Raw genomic sequence first — 11,367 nt, forward strand, 5'->3', positions numbered from 1 at the left:
TTAAAACCAGCTCTGGGAAAGGGCTGCCACGAGGACCCAATCAGGGGAAGGCAGGTAGCAGCCAATCCCGGGCCCGGTAGGGCTGGTATAAAGAGGGCTGAGAGCTAGGAGTCAGGCAGTCTCACTCCAGCCTTGAGGTGGGAAGGACTGGGCTGTCTGGGAGCACAGGGACCGTCAACAGAACAGTGTTGGGGAAGGGGCAGGCTGAGCTGGGGAACTCAGGCCTGGCGACCTCCCAAGCTGAGGCCTGACAGGAAGGCCTAAAGAGGTACTGGGGCTGCAGGGAAAAGCAACAGGTCCAACCCCCTAGCCAGTGACGAGTGGCCACTTCAGACTGCAGTTTGCCCCTGAGGGATGGGGCTAGATGAAGACTGGCAGTGGGCTCAGAGGTGTGGGGTTCCCTGGGTGAGGGGCAGCACCCCAAGGTAAGGGGCACTGTGGTCTGGGAGGGATGTGGGGCCTATATGTGGTGGAGATAAAGAGACTGCAGAGGGATAGGCAACAGAGGGAGAGACACTGGCCCATAGAGGGCGCTCCAGGGCTGAGAGAGCTAATTCCCAGATGACCAGCAGGAGGCGTTCCAGCCAGGGAGTGGGGTCGGGGGCTTATAATATAATATAATATAATATATGGAGATATCCTATCTCCTAGAACTGGAAGGGACCCTGAAAGGTCATCGAGTCCAGCCCTCTGCCTTCACTAGCAGGACCAAGTACTGATTTTGCCCCAGATCTCCAAGTGGCCCCCTCAAGGATTGAACTCACAACCCTGTGTTTAACAGGCCAATGCTCAAACCACTGAGCTATCCCTCCCCCCCATGCCTTGCTCCATGCGTGCTGAGGCTCCGTGTGGCTCCCAGAAGCAGCGGCATGTCCCCCCTTCCAGTTCCTACATGTAGGGGCCCTGTGTACTGCCCCTGCCCCAAGCGCTGGCTCTGCAGCTCCCATTGGCTGGGAACCATGGCCAATGGGAGCTGCAGGGGCGGCGCCTACAGAGGGGGCAGCACGCAGAGCCACTAGCCAGCACCGTACCTCCGCGTAGGAGGCAGAGGGGGGACATGCCGCTGCTCTGGGAGCTGCTTGAGGTAAGCGCCACCTGGAGCCTGCACCCCTGGCCCCCTCCTGGGCCCCAATCCCCTTCCCCAGCCCTGATCCCCCTCCCACCCTCCAAACCCCTTGGTCCCAGCCCAGAGCGCCCTCCTGCAACCCTAATCCCCAGCCCCACCCCAGAGCCCGCACCCCCAGCTGAAGCCCTTGCCCCCTCCCCTGCACCCCTGCCCCAGCCCAGAGCCCCCTCTTGCATCCTGAACTTTCATTTGTGGCCCCACCCTGAAACCCGCACCCCAGCCCAGAGCCCACACCCCAACCCTCTGCATCAGCCTGGAGCTCTCTCCCATACTCTGAACCCCTCTGCTCCACCCCCAGCCCCTTCCTGCACCCAAACCCCTCATCCCTGGCCCTCACTCCCTCCTGCGCCCCAACACCCAATTTTGTGAGCATTCATAGCCCACCATACAGTCCATACGCATTTGTGGCCCTCAGGCCAAAAAGTTTGCCCACCTCTGCTTTAAGAGGTGATTCTCAGACCAGTATGTTGCTCATGTTCCCTTAGTCATATGTTCTCAATGTAAATAATCCTGATTGGTTTACATGAGGTAGTAGCCATGACAATCACTCAAGGGAATGGGGAAAGGGAGGAGGAGGGTGACTCCAGTAAGGTTGCGTAGTTACACGGGTAACTGCGTCCACCACTGGATGGTTCCGAATTGTTCTATTATTATTTTTTTTAATTCCATCCTGAAGTCTGAGGCTATGGCTGCCAAAGGAAGTGGATGGAGATGGAAGAGACTACTCAAGGTTTGGTGCCAGATGTGCATGTGTTCTCCTGGGTTTATTGTACGTGCTTGGGGGAGAAGGAAGTCGTCTGTTTACTCAGGCCTAGATCCTCCAACACAGCGAGGTGCCTAACCCCTGTTGATTTCAATGGCTCTGGGCCGCAGTACCTGTCAGGCAGCAGGCCTGAACGGTGCCATGATTGTGAAAGCCAGAAAAGGGCTGCTCGTGAGGGTGGAAGCTCCCAGCCAGCCAGGACCTGGCGCCCCACCCATGCTCAATCTTCATAGCCAAAAACCCTCAACCTCCACCCTTACCCCCAACCCTGCAGCACCTGCAGTCAAATTCTCACCTCCCCAGTCTGGGCTCCTCCACCACCATTGCTCTTGTGTAACAATAAGGCAACAACAGGTTAATGTTGACCTTTAAATGTTGACCATTGTGTTACCTAGACGGTGAGCGCTTTAGAACAGGAACAATCTTTTTGTACAGCGCCTAGCACGGTGGGGGTCCCGCTCCAAGACTAGGGCTCCAATCCTAGAAATACTTTTAATAATCATGTGTAGAACAACATCTAGCAAAACAGGTTCCCAGCTTGGTTTGCCTGTAGGCACTATTTCGGTACAAATGTTATTAAATCATCATAATGGAACAGCATTAGCAAATACAACCTCATTTCTGCACAATAAAGTAACTCTTGGTCTTCGCATCGGAAAAATCTTCTTTTCCTTAGGTTATCCCTTAAAACATACTCTGGCATATTCATGTACTTTTATGTGCTTAGAAGAAGGCATATTTATACTTTCTTTACAAGTTACTCCCACAGCGCGGTTGCTGCCTAGCACCCGGATGGCCAGAAATAGCATCCGTTGAGCAGGGGTGTGCACTGGCTTTAGTATCTGCAGTTGCCTCAGCTATCTGTGTTTGAATCTGCATTTCAGAACTGGTTTCATACCTCACATAGGCTACGTCTTCACTACCTGCCTGAATCGGCGGGTAGAAATCGATCTCTCGGGGATCGAATTATCGCGTCACGTCGGGACGTGACAATCGATCCCCGAATCGACGCTTGTACTCCACCAGCGCAGGTAGGAGTAAGCGCTGTCGACAGGGGAGCCATGGAAGTCGATTTGCCGCCATCCTCACAGTGGGGTAAGTCGGCTCTGATACGTCGAATTCAGCTACGCTATTCACATAGCTGAATTTGCGTATCTTAAATCGATTCCCCCCCCCCCCCAGTGAAGATGTAGCTATGTCCATTTAGGGACAAGGTGATACCAGGCCATGGTCTCCTTCCAGCAGTGGAAATAACGCAAGGAGACCAAGGGACAATTTCCAAAAGTGCCTAAGTCCCATTTTCAAAAGTGACCTAGTCACTTCCCTTTAGGGTGACCCGAGAGCAAGCGTGAAAAATCAGGACAGGGGCTGGGGGGTAATAGGCACCCACAGAGGACAAAGCCTCAAATATCAGGAGTGTCGCTATAAAATCGGGACATCTGGTCACCCTCCTTCCCTTGAGTTTCAGTAAGTGTCTGATTCCCTTTTGAAAATGGGAGCATTTCACCCCAGATCTCACATTATGCTAACGCTGCCTAGGAAATTGGGATGGAGGGCCAGAGACGGGATGCAAGTTTCAGTAAGGGAGTTTAGATCCATGTTTTTCGTTTGGGCTCATCTGTAAAATAACCACGAAATACTAGAGGCCGCTCCCCACCCTATTGGCCTCAGACAGTCGAAACGGATTAGAGAAAGTGACAAAGATCAGCAAATCTCCTGGTATGAAAAATGAATGTCTTACCCAGAGATGTCTATAGAGACCTCTGTGCCCAGCACACAGACGGCATAGCTGGGGCTCTCGGTGGACACCCGGACTCTCCGCTGCATCATGGTTGGCCTTGGCCCATAAACGTGTGCGAAGTGAGCAGCTGTGCTCCTCTGCTGTTCTGTTTTTTTACAGGCAAACCAGCATGACTGGATTACAAGGCATAGAAAATTTGCTCCACCCTCCTCCCTTCCCTATCTGAACTGACTAGCTGGAGGCTCAGGCCCTTCCCCCTCCAAGGTCTCTACCTACTTCTGTTTGGGTTTTAGGTGAGGGGATGGAGAAAGAAAGGGCAGGAGCTGGGTTGACCCAATCGTAGAATCATAGAATATCAGGGTTGGAAGGGACCTCAGGAGGTCATCTAGTCCAACCCCCTGCTCAAAGCAGGACCAATTCCCAACTAAATCATCCCAGCCAGGGCTTTGTCAAGCCTGACCTTAAAAACCTCTCAGGATGGAGATTCCACCACCTCCCTAGGTAACCCATTCCAGTGCTTCACCACCCTCCTAGTGAAAAAGTTTTTCCTAATATCCAGCCTAAACCTCCTCCACTGCAACTTGAGACCATTACTCCTTGTTCTGTCATCTGCTACCACTGAGAACAGTCTAGATCCATCCTCTTTGGAACCCCCTTTCAGGTAGTTGAAAGCAGTTATCAAATCCCCCCTCATTCTTCTATTCTGCAGACTAAACAATCCCAGTTCCCTCAGCCTCTCCTCATAAGTCATGTGCTCCAGCCCCCAATCATTTTTGTTGCCCTCCGCTGGACTCTTTCCAATTTTTCCGCATCCTTCTTGTAGTGCAGGCTCGGTTGGAGTGTGTCACTTCCAAGCGTTGCCTGCATGGTCATTCCAAATGCGGAGACTGGCTCACGGCAAACTCAGGTGTGGAGGATTGGAAAGTCCTGGGCGTTTGCTCGGTGTGCTGCTCCTGGAGATGATCAGATGGAGCGCTTCACCCGGGCTAGAGGGTTTACAAGGTTATTTGATTCTTAAAAACCCCCCTTGGAGTAGGCAAATGGGAGTGTTCTAGGAGGTGGTGTTCAGACCCAGCTCGGGGTTACGTTCTGGGTTCAGGTTCAGGGCTGAATCGAGGCTATGGGTAGGATCAAATGGTGGCGAAATCCCAGGAGATTTTTGGCTTCATCTGAGCAGGGCCAGCCTTAGGAAAATTGGCACCCTGGGCCAACTTGTATATTGACACCCCAGCTCCCACTCCTTCCCACCCATTGTCCCTGGCCCCCGCTGCCTCCCCCTCCATGGCCTCATACCACAGGCCCACCCTGCTCTGCTCCTTGTATCTTGACTATGGAGCCTCCCCAGACCATGGCAGTCACCCATGTCATCCACCCGTACGGCCAGTCCTGCATCTGAGGATAGTCCTTGACTAGGGTCCCTAGGTACCACCACAATACAAATAATAAATAATATTGGCAGGCTCCTTCTGCTGACCCCCAGCATGGGATGGAGTCCATCCTGTCTGACGTTTCACCCGAGGGGAGACGAGAGTCCTTTTTGCTTTGCACAGTGACTCTGGATCTCTGACCCCCACTGAGGTGGCTCTGTTATACCCAGTGAAAATATCTAACTTGGACTGGGGAGAAAATGTCTTCCCAACAGCCTAGAATGAATCAAAACAAGGGCTGGATACCAAAAAGGAGCCGACATACTCAAGGACTTTAGGACTAGAAGAGATCATCAAGGTCATCTAGTCTGACCTCCTGCACGTCGCAGGCCACTGAACCTCACCCACCCACTCCTGCAGTAGACCTAGAACCTCTGCCTGAGCTACTGAAGTCCTCAAATCATGGTTTAAAGACTTCAAGTTATAGAGAATCCACCATTGACACTAGTTTAAACCTGCAAGTGACCTGTGCCCCATGCGGCAGAGGAAGACGAAACCCCCCCCAGGATCTCTGCCAATCTGACCTGGGGGGGAAATTCCTTCCTGACCCCAAATAAGGCAGTCAGTTGGACCCTGAGCATGTGGGTGGAGACGCAGCAGCCAGACACCTGGGAAAGAATTCACTGTAGTAACTCAGAGCCCTCCCGAACTGGTGTCCCATCTCTGGCAGTTGGAGATGTTTTGAACCACGGATCAGCTACATGCCGTTGTTTGTAGGCAGTCTCATCCTACCCGCCCTTCCATAAAGTTATCAAGCCCTGTCTTGGAGCAAGTTTGAGGAGCTTAACAAAGCTTGTTGCAGAATCACTGGCCTTTTGCTGACAATTGGCAAACCTTCCTAGTGGAGATGCAATTTATACTGGCATAAAAGTGCTTCTGCCAGTATAGCTGATACCTGTTCCCAGGGAGACATAAGCTATACCAGCAGAAGAACTTGTATGCCTCTAAGGCTACATCTACACTACGGGGGGGAGGGGGTCGATTTAAGATACGCAGTAGCTGAATTCGACGTATCGCAGCCGACTTACCCCGCTGTGAGGACGGCGGCAAAATCGACCTCTGCGGCTTCCCGTCGACGGCGCTTACTCCCACCTCCGCTGGTGGAGTAAGAGCGTCAATTCAGGGATCGATTGTTGCGTCCCAATGGGACGCGATAAATCGATCCCTGAGAGGTTGATTTCTACCCGCCGATTCAGGCGGGTAGTGTAGACCCAGCGTTTAGGGCTTATACCGGCACAACCATATGTTGGTTAAAAAAAATCACACTTGTACCTGACATAGTAATGCCAGTATAAGTTAAGTGAATACCGGCCATAGTAAATTTGGTTGAAGGTTCTTTGTTCGGGGGTGTAATCTTTAGATGGGTTTTCATTGTCACCCCTATTATAATCCCTGTGTTTTCCGATTGCCTTTTCTTTTTAGAAATATTTTAGTTCTAGAGCCACTTCATAGATAGATAGATTTTCTTCAGAGTTGGTCAGTTGCAACTCTGCCTGCTTCAGTAGCACTGTGGCATAGACGCTTTCTACATTGACGGAAGAGGGTTTCCAAAGGCAGGTCATCTGCCTTTCTGAGAGACAGAAGAATTCTTCTGCCAACCTACCTGTGTCTACAGTGGGCGTTAGGTTGACCCAAGTATGTCACACTAGGTGCAAAATTTTTTACAGCCCTGAGCGGCGTAGCTAGGGTGACCTATGTTTTAGGCGTAGACCAGGCCAAAGGCACCTTTATACCCAAAGAACGCCACCCAAAGAACTCCATCCACATCATATAGGGGGCTGTGCGGCTTTAATTACACTGGTAAAGTGGTACAACTTCTGTATGTAGACAAGCCCTTAATGCCCGTGAAGGAGTTGGTCATGGGAAGCTAGGACAGAAAAACTGCTCACAGCCATTTAATATTTAATTGTTTAAAACTCTTTAAAAACCTGCAATTTGCCGGGTCTGATCCTGCCCCGTTGACGTTCCAGGCAAAACTCCCATTGACTTCAGTGAGATTAGGGTCAGGGTTGTAAAGAATCAAATTTCATGGAGGAGTGGTACTGGGGGCTGCACCTTTAAGGGTTGAGCTTAAGGGTGAGGTGCTGGGATAGCTCTTGTTATGCACAGCATGGAGTCTTGTCTACACAAACACATTATACAGCTTTGACCGTATATACACTGGTATACTTTAAACAGTACAACCACTCCAGAGTGGACACGGTTGTAATAATACTGTACTTACTTCACAGGGCAGCTATGAGAAGGAATTCGTATTTGTTATCTGTCGTGAGATCTGTGGCTGGAAAGTGCTACGTATCCGTGCAAGTGACATTGTCACTGCTTATCAGTGAGCTCCTGGTTTGAGCTGGGCATAGTGCTAGCTTCCTCAGGGAGTTCTGGCATCTGCAGACCAGTTAGGGTGAGCAGATAGCAGTGTGAAAAATCAGGACAGGGAATGGGGGGTAATAGGTGACTATATAAGAAAAAGCCCCAAATATCGGGACTGTCCCTCTCAAAACGGGACATCTGGTCACCCTAAGACTAGTCCAGAGCCGCCCACTGCCCCGATAAGTCGCCTTGTTCCTCTCCCACAGCGCCCTGCCATTCCAGTCCACACGCTGCAGTGAGAAATGAACCAAGACAGAGAACCTCGTCAGGATGTCGAGGCCCATGGTGTAGAATTTGCTCCCGTGTGCCGTGGGAGCTCCAACATTTCTGTGGCTTGATCTCCGTTTAAAACGGATACCAGCATCTCACACACACACACACACACCCCGGCGACATAGCTATGCCAACGAACCCCCAGTGTAGACGCAGCCATGCCAACAGCTAATGACATTCGGCGAGGTGGGGTTCCTATGCCATCAGAAGGAGTTTTTCTGCGTCCATGCTAGGGGCTACGCCAGCATAGACTCTGTAGTGTCAGAGTCTGTTCTCACAAGCAGTTCTGCAATGTATAAACCCAAGATCCTTGCTTTGCTGGGGCAGAGGACGAGAGATGGAAAAGTACCATTGCCTGTGGGTACTGTAGCTGGGCCCCTGTCCATTTATGGCTCTCTGTGTCACTAGCAGCTATATTATTCCTCTTGTTAACATACACGACTTTCCTTGCTCGGAAACTATACCCTCCTCTTTCTCCTCCATCTGTCAGAGGCTAGCCGTGGCTCTTACCTGCCCACCCAGCCGCAGGGGTGCTTCGAACTTTAAATCGTATATTCCATCAGGGCTGAGCATTTTCTCGTAATTACACCTTGTACCGGAGGCTGCTTATTAAAAGTTTGGAAGACACCCAACTAGGGGTGGGTGGAGGAATCTGGACCACAGAGAGATTGGTCGACTCCCCGATGAGCTCCCCCGGAGTATAAAGCTCTCCTGTGGCTATTCTTCTCCTGTGGCCCTCTACTCCTGACCTTCTGATGTCTGCAGCCTGTGACTGACATGTCCCGGTGCCTCGACACACCACGGAGATGCACGTATCTACCTGGTGGTAGCGTTATTTCTCGCCCGTGTCAAATTGAATGTGCTGAGCTGGGGTGGGGCTTGCCAGACTGCAAAGGAGCTGGTTTGGTCGGGCTTGTTTTTCAGCCTGACTCGTTCCCCTGGCTCTGATTTCAGCACTGGCCACCCAGGGAAGATTCTCTGCCCCTCCATAGTTTCATCTCCTGTGCCGTCCTGTTTGAAATGGCTCCTGGACGCAGCCAGGCCTGTGCCAAGAACAAGCCACTGCTCCAACCACTTGGTGCATCAGCAGCTCTCAGAGAGATAAGCAGGTGTTTTTAAAGAGACGCAAGAGGCTACGTTAGCCACCTGTGCAGCCTTCCTCTGTCTAGGGAGGCACTCAGGAAGCCCTGTGACTGGAAGGACCTCTTCTTGGAAGCCGAGGTTGTAGGAAAATACCTGGTTAGCCCTAAGGCGATGATCTTGCTCTACTGGGAGAGAGGGTAGGAGGTTGGGGGGAGACAGACAGGAACCTGAGGAACAGGGAAGGGCAAGAGGTGGAAAATCTACTCTGCTGACTTTGGGACGGCCAGAAAAATTCTTCAAGGGCATCAGCACAGTTGGGTGTCAGCACTGGACATGCTCATAGATTCATAGATTCTAGGACTGGAAGGGACCTCGAGAGGTCATCGAGTCCAGTCCCCTGCTCGCATGGCAGGACCAAATACTGTCTAGACCATTCCTGATAGACATTTATCTAACCTAAACAAAAGTAGTTCTCCATGAGAGAGAGCACACCGTGCATCTCCTCTGAACTGTGCTGCAACTGACCTGGACCCAAAATGGCAGCCACCTCCACCAGACACCGGAGCACCGAAAAGTGCAATACACACACCAAACAAATGATAGGCTGCCCCACTGCTTGTGACACAGAATTGATTCACAGTAGAGCTCCGTGCTGATTAATCCTGGAGTAAAGGAGAGGGAACGCTCCCTCCGAATGTTTTGTTGAAAATTCATCCCATGTGATCCATTTAAATATTGCTGTAATTATCATCATTATTTGCATTCCTAGAAGGACCTATTGTGCTAGGCACTGTACAATCACAGAGCAAAAAGATGCCCCTGCCCCCCCCCCAAACACTGTTTACTTTGATCCTGCTTCAGTAGCACTGTGGCATAGACGCTTTCTACATTGACGGAAGAGGGTTTTCCATCAATGCAGGTCATCCGCCTTTCTGAGAGACAGAAGAATTCTTCTGCCAACCTACCTGTGTCTACAGTGGGGGTTAGGTTGACCCAAGTATGTCACACTAGGTGCAAAATTTTAACACAAATCTCTCGCAAGGGGAAAATTATACTATTTATAACTTTCTAAGCCGTATTGCACAAGTGGGTGTTGTGAAACTAACATCACCCTGAAAATCGTGCAGCAGAGCCTGCAGAAATAGAAATGACTGTGTGACTGTACTCTAACAAGGGGAGCGAGCTGCAGACACGTCGGACCTGATTCTTTAATACCCTGGGCCTTGTGGAATCGCTATCGACTATGCAAACCGCCTTATGACTTGTTAGCACTTGCCCGGGTGTCGGCGACTCCACACTGCGCATGGGGATTGGGCCCATTTTTTCTCTGGAAGTGACTCATTCAGACCCAGGAAACATGATCAGCTGAAGCTGTGATGGGGAGGTCATCTGAGGAAAGCTGCCTTCCGGAGAAGCCAATTCCAGAAATAATCCCATGCCTGTTTGGAGTAGCTCGCGTGTAATTTTTTCATACCCACCAGTCTGGTAAACGGTGTGTAACTTAATCCTGATCTACCCCAGGGTCCTGCGTGGTGGATCATTAGCCAGGCTAGTGTTGGTAGAACCCAAACCTGTGACATACCAAGAGGTCCCAATACAGGCACTCACTGATATGACTTGGGCAACTTCCTGCCCCCACTGTATTTGGAGGGTCCCAGATACAGCATCAACGCTGGGCTGTGCAGTGGGACAGGCTTTGGAGGGTCTGCTCAAGGGGAGAGAACCCAGCATTGTGTGCTATGACCCCCCCAGCAATCAGGGCTGCTGCGGATCGTGGATCTGTGGATGCATGGATCCACTGGCCATATTGCCATCCACGGCGGGGAGCTGCAAAGTCTACTGAGTCTGGAATAATAGCCAAGGAACTGGTTCCATGGCCCAGGAAGGAGGCTTTCTCCTCACCCACCTAGGGCTCCCCAGCTCCCGGCCCAGTTACTCATGCTGACAACAGGGTTTGACATGGAAATGTGCATGCACTTATAAGCCCCCGACACAATCTCTGTTAAATGTTTCCCTTATGGCGGTAGTTCTGCCTTTTCCCTACTAGAACCCATCTCCTAGCCAGGATCTAGCAATTCCCCATTTAGCAGCGTGGGTGGGGCAGGGTGGTTACAATCCCTTGATACCTATACATGCCCCCTATTGAGTTGTGACCCCCCTAGTTAAACAAACCCCTCCCTTATGGAGAAGGGAATCAGCGCTAACCTGACCCCTTGCTGGGCATTTTAATCGGCCTCATAACGACATCGTAGCAGGAAAAGGTTGATAATCTCCCTGAGCCGATAATTGCACATTATTTATTCTTCCATGTGCGTAACTGAAGGTGGTAATTTCAATAGCCTTGTTGGCTAATTACCTGCAATAAAGAGAGCCTTTAAACCAGTCGTCACTTGCCGTTCTTGTTTGCATAAGGATTTATTTAATTAGCTGGGCGGCTGTACCATACGAAAAGCCTATCTAATGAGTGTAGAGCCCCCTGCCAAGTTTAGCAAAATTGTCCTACATGCTTGTGCTTAATGGGCTGGGAGTGTTAACGTCGAGGTGGTCCTGAGAACCTGAATTCCTATATGTTGGTAACACGCCC

This window comes from Trachemys scripta, chromosome 19, assembly GCF_013100865.1.
Source record: "Trachemys scripta elegans isolate TJP31775 chromosome 19, CAS_Tse_1.0, whole genome shotgun sequence".
Classification (NCBI taxonomy): domain Eukaryota; kingdom Metazoa; phylum Chordata; order Testudines; family Emydidae; genus Trachemys; species Trachemys scripta.